The sequence below is a fragment of the Camelus ferus genome, chromosome 12 (genome assembly GCF_009834535.1).
Source record: "Camelus ferus isolate YT-003-E chromosome 12, BCGSAC_Cfer_1.0, whole genome shotgun sequence".
In the NCBI taxonomy this organism is placed as follows: domain Eukaryota; kingdom Metazoa; phylum Chordata; class Mammalia; order Artiodactyla; family Camelidae; genus Camelus; species Camelus ferus.
The window spans coordinates 11,898,713-11,906,810 of record NC_045707.1 but is presented as its reverse complement, the minus strand read 5'-3'; the positions used below and the strand labels follow the sequence as shown (position 1 = coordinate 11,906,810).

The following is an 8,098-nucleotide window of genomic DNA, read 5'->3' as shown; positions in this document are numbered from 1 at the left end:
ACGCTCAAGCTCACTCTATTTGACAAGTTATTTTCCAAAGTGATTGCTCGATGGTGTATAAATATTTCCAGTTGCTCCGCATCCTGCCAACACTTCATACTGTGAGATTTAAATTCATATCTGTTCTGCTGCTGATGGACAGTTGCCTCGGACAGACAATTACGTATTGTAAACAAAGCGGCTCTGAGCACTCGGGGGCAAGTCTTTTTGCAACACTTGTTCCTCACCCTTGGGTGTATGCCTAGCAGTGGGACTGCTGGCTCAACACTTGCACACTTAACTGTGTAAGACACGTCTCAGCCGTTTTCCAAAGCAGGCCTGGTGCTTCGCATTCCGATCAGTGATGGAGGAGAGCTCTCCTCGCCCCAGATGCTTGTCAGTGCTCGACAGGGCCGGTCCCCTTGTGCTGAACTCTTCTGGAGCTTGTGCGACGGCAGGCCACTGGGGTTTTAATTCGCGTCTTCTTGATGAATATTGGTCTGAAGCACTTTCTCAGATGTCCAGCACCCATTTGCATGGCTTCCTGGGTGGAGACTTTGGAAGCCCTCTGTCCGTTTTTCATTGGGTTATTTGTTCTTTTTATAACTGAGAGGTAGGTGTTCCTTGCCCCATTCAGACACACATCCTTTGTCAGATATACATCTCACAAATATTTCTCCCATCGTCTGCTTGCAGCAGAGGTCTTCGATGAGCAGAAGCTCATGCTTCCAAGGATGCCCCTTTGTCAGTGCTCTCTCTTGCGGTCATTGCCTCCTACGACCTTTGCAGGAAACCTCTGCTTACCCTCAAGTCGTTGTGGGGTTCTCCTGCGTCTTGTCTTAAGGCTTTATGATTTTGTTTTTCTGTCTGAGTCCATGATCCACCTCAAGCTAATTTCTGCGTGTGGTGTGAGGTAGGGATGAACGCGTTTTCCCCGTCTGTCTCTGCGGTTCTCCCAGATCTCGCCTCGTGCGTTTGGAGGCTGCGTTGCCAGGTGCGTCCCTGTTACGGGCTGTTAAGACTTCCAGGAGAACCGACCCCTTTACCGTTATGCAATGTCCCTCGTTGTCTCCCACGATTTTTTTCTTGCTGTCAAGTTTGCTCTGCCTGGAATTAATACACCTGCTCCAGTTCTCTTCTCATTCATGCCAGCGTGGCCTTTCTCTACTCCTTTACTTTTAATCCACCGTGTGTTTCTGGAGGAAGTGAGTTTCTTGTGGACAACATACAGCTGGGTCTCACTTTCCCCCTCCTTCTTTTTTTTTTTTTTTTAACACACTCCGATAGTCTGTTTCATAATTGATGCATTTAGATGGTTGGTGTTTAAAGTCACTGTTAACATATTTGGATTAACATCTGCCACACTTGTCCCTGTTTCTCTAGCTGCCCTTCTTCTTTGCTTCTTTTTCTTGCTTTCCACTCTTTTTTCCTGCCTTCTCTGACTTTAATTGAGCATTTTACAGGATTCCATTTTCTCTTCTCTCAGCATATCAATCACACTTAAAATTCTTTTTAGAGTTTACAGATAACTCAAGTCCACCTGCGGAGCAGCACGAGGTCACTCACAGACAGCGCGCGTCCTCGTCACGGCGCCGCCGGCTCCCCCTCTGGGCCTGGGGTGCTCGCTCTTTTCCCTCGTGCTTAAGCTACGATCGCTGACCACGTTGTTGCCGTTATTATCGAACAAATTATTATCTGCTGCATCAATTAACATTAGAAAAAGCAGTCAGTTCATTTTACCTTCGTTTATTCCTTCTTTAAGGTTCTTTATGTAGATCCAAGTTTCTGACCTATATGATTTTTCTTTTCTCTGAAGAATTTTTAAAACCTTTTCTTGCAAGGCAGGTCTACTCATAATTAATTCACTCAAGTTTTGTTTGTCTGGTAAAGTCTATTTCTCTATTTTTGCAAGATGATTTTACTGGATACAGAATTCTTTTCTCCCCCCAACATTTAAAACATTTTGGTTCACTCGCTTTTCATTGGCAGCATCTCTGAAGAGCCGTCTGACGTAAGTCTTTTCCTTACCCGCCCTCCCCCACCCCCTGCAAATCGGCTTCAGGGTTTCCTCCTTGTCTTTGAGCTTTTGCTGTTTGGTACAGATTTCCTGGTATTTACCCTGCTTGGGAGTCTCTGAGTTTCCTGGGTCTGTGATTTGGTGTGTGTCACTAATTTGGGAAAATTTTCAGTCTTTGTTTCAAACAACTACTTTTACCGTTCTCTCTTCTTGTGGTGCTCCCGTTAAACCTGTGCTGTGTCTTTCACGATCGCCTCACAGTTCTTGGGTATTCTGTTTTTCCCCTTTACCTTTCAGTTTGGGACATTTCTATTGCCGTCTCTTCAGTCTCACTGATTTCTCCCTCCACTGTGTCCCATCTACTAACGAGTCCACGAAAGGCACGTGTCGTTCCCATTCGGCTCGTGGGCTCGCGCTCCCGTTAAGCCATGGTTCTTTGTGTCTGTCTGTCTGTCTCTCCAGGTTTAGGACCTCAGTTCTCTGATGGGTCTAAGAAGAATTGTTGATTTTCAGTTTGCTCAGCTCTTCTTCTTGTTGTGCAAGACGGGACTGAGGACTTCGCAGCAACTCCCATGCAGACCTTTTTCTTTCTTGTCCGGTGTGGATGCCCAGGTACGTGAGCACCGCTCCTTGGCGATGTTTCCTTTCCCTAGTGACCTGTTTTGATGCTTTTGCCGAAGACGTCAGTTGACCCTGTAGTTGTCAGCCCATTCCCAGACTCTGTTCTGTTTGTTCTACTCACCTGTTTGTCCCCCCTTATCCTTGTACGTTATTTACTTCCCGTCTCTGTAAACCCTAAAGCCAGCATGTGTGAGGCCCAGCATTGTTCTGTTATATAAGTTGTTTGACTTTTCAAGATTCTTAAATTTCCATAGAATTTAGAACCAAGGTTTTGATTTTTATATTGAGAAATGGTGTTGAGAATCTATTTGTGATTATACTGAATCTAGAGGTCAGTTTAGGGAAGGTTGACAACTTAAAAATATTTAGCCATCCAATCCCAAAACTCTCTTCATTTGTTTAGATATTTAATTTCTCATCAACTTATGTAGTTTTCGGTGTAGTTTTGCACGTCTTTTGTTAAATCTGTTTCCAAGAATTGCATGTTTTTGGACATTATTGTAAACAGGACTTGTTTGAAAGAGTTTATCTTTAATTTGTTTTCTGCTAGTGTATAGAAATATAATTTATTTTTGTATATTGACCTTGTATTCTGGATAAATTCATTTATTAATTTTAGTAAAATATTTTGATTCCCTACTTTTTTCTGTATTAATAACAATCATGACATCTGTGAATTCAGTTTTTCTTCCTCCTGTTCTATCTGTGTGATCTTTGTTCTGGCCTTTTTGATTCTTTTCTTGTGATTTTTGTACCTGTTTGGCATAATGTGAAATGGTTGCTCTGGATTTGTGTCTTTAACTTACCACAGTCTGTTCAGAGTTCACATGGTATGACTTGTGTAATGTACAGTCCTCTGTGCTATCGTGGTTTAGGACTTATAAACCTCATATACACATTTTTTTGGATTTAAACTATTCTATGTCTTTTAAATAAACTAAGGAAAGAAAAGAAACTGTATGTACATACTTTTATACATCAATATACCATGCAGGAAATAGTAACTCAGCAGGTCTGAGTGGCTCAAGCCCCACACATTCCCAGGAAAGCACTGTCTTCGGGGCTAAATTTTGACCAGCTCCGTGGGGGTCACCTCTGAATGCTGGAATATCCTGCCTAACATGAGTATTTTTGTGCATCTAAAGTTGCAAGCCCCACTGGCTCTGCTTGACTTGATGGTTTATGCTGACAGTGTGACTCAGGCGGATGCCTGTTTTGGCGTGCCTACGGCCCTGGGCGACACCACATCACTGTGACCTCCGGGGGACTGGGACTGAGTAGCTGGGGTCAGTCGTGTGGGTGTTTCACGCCGAGGAGCCTGACCCCCGGTAACGACTCCCGGACACAAAGGCTTGGGTGAGTTTCCCTGGTTGGCAGCTCTGTGCGTGTCCCACATCCTTGCCGGGAGACGTAGGCGAGCACAGTCCAGGCAACCCACTGCGGGGACACCTGGGAGCTCGCGCCCGGCCTCCTAGCCTCTGCCCAGCCACCTCTTCCTACACTCATGTTCATCTGTCTCCTTTTGATGTGATAAAGTGTCACCATGAGCACACAGTGTTTCTGAGTCCTGGGAGACTTTCTAGTGAATCGCCAAGCCCAAGGGGTCTCAGAGACCCCCCAGCACACGTATAAACGCATACATGTACACGTCTTTATTCCCTTTTTGTTCTTCTATGTTTACCCGCATAGCTGGCATTTCCGGTAGTTTTTTCCTTTTATATAGATCTGAGCTGATCATTTACATCATGTCTTGTAGTGAGAACCTACTTGCAATGAATTTTCTCAGTTTTGATTCATGTAAAAATATCTTCACTTCACCTTTACTTGTGAAGTTTATTTATTTATTTTTTATATATAGATTCATGGGCTGACGTTTTCCCTTTAAAGATGCATTTCCATTGTCTCCTGGTCTCTGGTGGTCCTTATGAGGAGTCAGCTGTCTTTCATGTATCTGTTCCTATGAAAGAAATGTATTATTTTTCTCTATTTTCAAGATTCTGTTTGTCCTTCGATTATAATTATTTGATTTTGATGTGTCTTATTGGTGCTTCATTTTTATTTATCCTGCTTGTGGCTCACTGACGCCTTGAGTGTGTACATTCGCCAAATTTGGGATTTTGGAGGGAGTGGTTACTTTCACTAATATCCTTGGTGTGTTTCAAAATAATGTGAAAAACGTATCTTCTTCAGTTTTGGGGTATAGCTTGTTAATCGCGTCACTCAGATCTTTTATTTTGACGCGGATTATCCTTCTGCTCGTTCTGTCAGCTACTGAGAGTGGTGCTTCCTTGACTGTGAATTATTTCGCTTCACACACTTCGAGGCCACGTGATGAGGTGCACACAGATTTTCAAACGTGACTTCTTGAGGAGTTAAACATTTTAGCGTATGCAGCCCTCCTTATTTCTTACAATGCCTTTGACTTGTGGTGTATTTGATTCTCATATTAATATAATTAGACTAATTGCGCAGGTACTTACCTTTCAGTTCTTCTGTGCCCTTATGATTTTCTTTTACTTGCAACTGCCATATAGTTGGATCTTATCAGGGCTGATATGATTGTCTTTGCCTTTTAAATGAGCTTTTATTCTAGTGCATTTGTTTTAATCAGTAATGTATCTGGACTTATAATCACTCTCATATTGTGTTCTTTTTCTAATCTTTCTTTGTTCATTATTCCTCTCCTTTCTTGTTTTATTCTGCATTGATTTGTTTTCCTCTTTCAAATTTTTCCCTGACAATTCTGACAACATACATTATGTTTCTATTATTTTAGCGATTAGTCCACGACTATTACCCATTCCTACATTCAATTCATCCACGCATAACATTAGTTAATCTTCTTAACCTTCTCCATGTATTACAAAGACCACAGAATATTGTAATCACCTCTCTGACTTATTTACTGTAACTGTTATAAACTTAATATTCCTTTTTTAAATAACATAACAAGATTATTATAGTTTTCGTAGTTAATTACATTTATCTCATATTTTCCAATTTCTTTATGCTTCACCCTTGTTTAATTTCAGACCTTCCTCCCGCGATGCTGTCCTTCTATGTGAAATGTATACTTAACTTCTTTAGAAAGAGTCTGTTGGTGCAAACTATCTGTGTTTGGCTTCTGAAAAGCCTTTATTTCACTCTTGTTATTGAAAGGCGTCCTCTCCAGGTGTAGACGTCTAAGTTGCGCTGTTTTGTCTCGACGCACGGTGGACGACTTCAGCTGTCTCCCTGCCTTCACTGCTGGGACTGGTGAGTCAGCTCTTGGGCTAAATGAGGTTCTTTCAAGGGAGTCTCCGTCCTCCCAGCTACCTTTAGACATTTTCTTTGCTGGTCTGTAAGTTCACTGTGTTGTTTCTGTGCACAAATTTTGTTCAGATTTATTCTGATTGGAATTAATTGGCCTTCTTGAATCAGCGATATCTTTAATTGCCTTCTGTCTTTTATTTAAAAAATTTATCAGCCGTTGCCTTGAAAACTATCATCTCTTTCATTTGTCTGCCTCCACCCCTTTCTGGAACTCCGGTTAAGTGCATGTTGACCGATCTCACTCCGTGTTCATGCTTTTGACCTCCTTTTCTCAGTCTCCACCTCTTGGTCTTTCTCGATGCAGTTCTGTATCATGTATTCTTACGTAACTACTAGCTTATTAATTCCTGCTCCTTTTCAATGTTGCCTAATCAGGTGTTAAATCTATCCACTGAACTATCAGTTTCCACAATTACATTCTTCACTTGCAGCAGACGTGTTTGCTTTATTGGAAACCTGCTCTTCACTGTTCGCCTTCGTTAGTCTCTCTCTGTTTTGGGGAACATATTACTGGTTTGGGTCTTTTATTCATTTCTGGTTCCTTTGTTTTCCTTTAATTCTCTGTCTCTGCCATCGCTGGCTCACTGTCTCCTGTTTCTTTGTCCACTCCGTGATCTCTTTCACAGCGAACGGTGCACTGCCCTGGAAGCTCTCCCTGCGAAACGTCCCCTAGCCCCGGGTGCACACGGCTGCTGCCGGCGCGGATCTGGGTTTGGTTCCTTCGGGATTTGGAGAGTGAGGCCTTCTAGGACCTCTCTCCACTGGATGCTGGGCTGACGTTTTATTTGGACCACACAGTGAGTATGAGGAGGGTTGATAATCCACGCCGGAGTGGCTTTTGGTTAAGAATCCTGAGAGGAGAACTTCCTCTCCTGGCACCAGTGCGGGGCCCGGCACTCCCCCACGCTGTCTCCCGGGGGACTGGTGGCGGTGTTGTCTGTATTTGCCCCATGTTCTGAGAGGTGTTCCCCGGGGGGCCCTTGGAGTGTTCCCACCTCAGGAAGGTTCTGGGCTTTGCTTTCTTTTGAGAGGCCATGAATATTGAAGTTCAAGTTCACCACAGATGGCCTCAAGGTGAAGACCGTCTCTAGTGCTCTGTCCACCTCTCTTGTCCTTGTCCCCACTCGGCTCAGGGATGGCCTGCTTTTTGTCACCCCATGGATGCACTTAACAACATTATAAAAATTATTTTGTCTGGACTTTTTCTTCAGGAGGCAACCCGGATATTCATGCTGCCAGAATAAATTTCAGAGTGCAGCTTGTAAAACCACGGTTACCAGGATTTGATCGTGAGGTCTGTGTGGCGGGTTGTGACTGGTATTTTAAAGTCAGACAGCAGGAAATGGAGCGGAACAGAAAATACCAGGTTTCATCGGACGTACTGAGAATAGGTGTTCTGTCATCAGACTCTGAGCTCAAAGACTTACCCAGATGTCCACATATGGGCGATAGGGTTCCAGGAGTGAGACAGGAAGGGAGGGCACAGCTGTTCAAAAAATGAGGAGGGGGGCACAGTCACTGAGAAAAGCAGGCTATGACACAAATTGGCAGGAACCAGCTAAAATAAAGGTGGCGCCAAGCGTGATCTGGTCATCGATGCATCGTTCCTTCATTTTAATACTGAAACTCATTCCCCTCCCGCAGGACAGGCACCATGACAGTTCCAGGGATGACCACAAAGGACCCAAATGTGGGCAGCGGCCCAGCCCCTCCCCCAGAACAGCAGGAATGCCCCTCAGGCTCACTAGCGTGCGACATTCCCCAGACCTCAGGCGCTGACAGCCCCTGGCCGGGCCCCTCGCCCTGGGACGGTCCCCACTCTGTCTCTGGCTGTGCATCCCTTTGAATAAATCCGCTTTCACTCCGCTTCAGCTCACTCTTGAATTCTTTCCTCAGGAGGCCAAGGGCCCTCCCTTGGCACCCGTCCCAGGGACTCATGCGCGTCCCAGGATGTGACACTTCCTTCTCCTACGTCAGGAAGATGTGTTTCTCATTTCTGGTAACACTGCAACTTTCGCTAGCATAGAGCAGTGCTCCTCAACCACCTGGGCTTCCTTCCGTGCAGGGCCTGGTTCGGCAGGGCCTGGTTCGGCAGGTCCGACCCAGAGGCCCGAGCCTGTGCGGCTCCGGCAGGCTCCTGGCGGTGCTGGGCTGTGGGCCTGTGCGGCG

The 8,098-nt window shown here is 44.7% G+C and overlaps 1 long non-coding RNA gene across 1 annotated transcript; it reads left to right on the top strand.

Moving 5' to 3' along the window:
* Positions 1-3,871: 3,871 nt before the first annotated feature.
* On the top strand, positions 3,872-7,561 carry LOC106729080. Its single transcript, XR_004324420.1, has 4 exons — positions 3,872-3,973; positions 5,777-5,872; positions 6,556-6,726; positions 7,141-7,561. It is a non-coding gene; the product is annotated as an uncharacterized LOC106729080 (long non-coding RNA).
* The last annotated feature ends 537 nt before the right edge of the window (positions 7,562-8,098 follow it).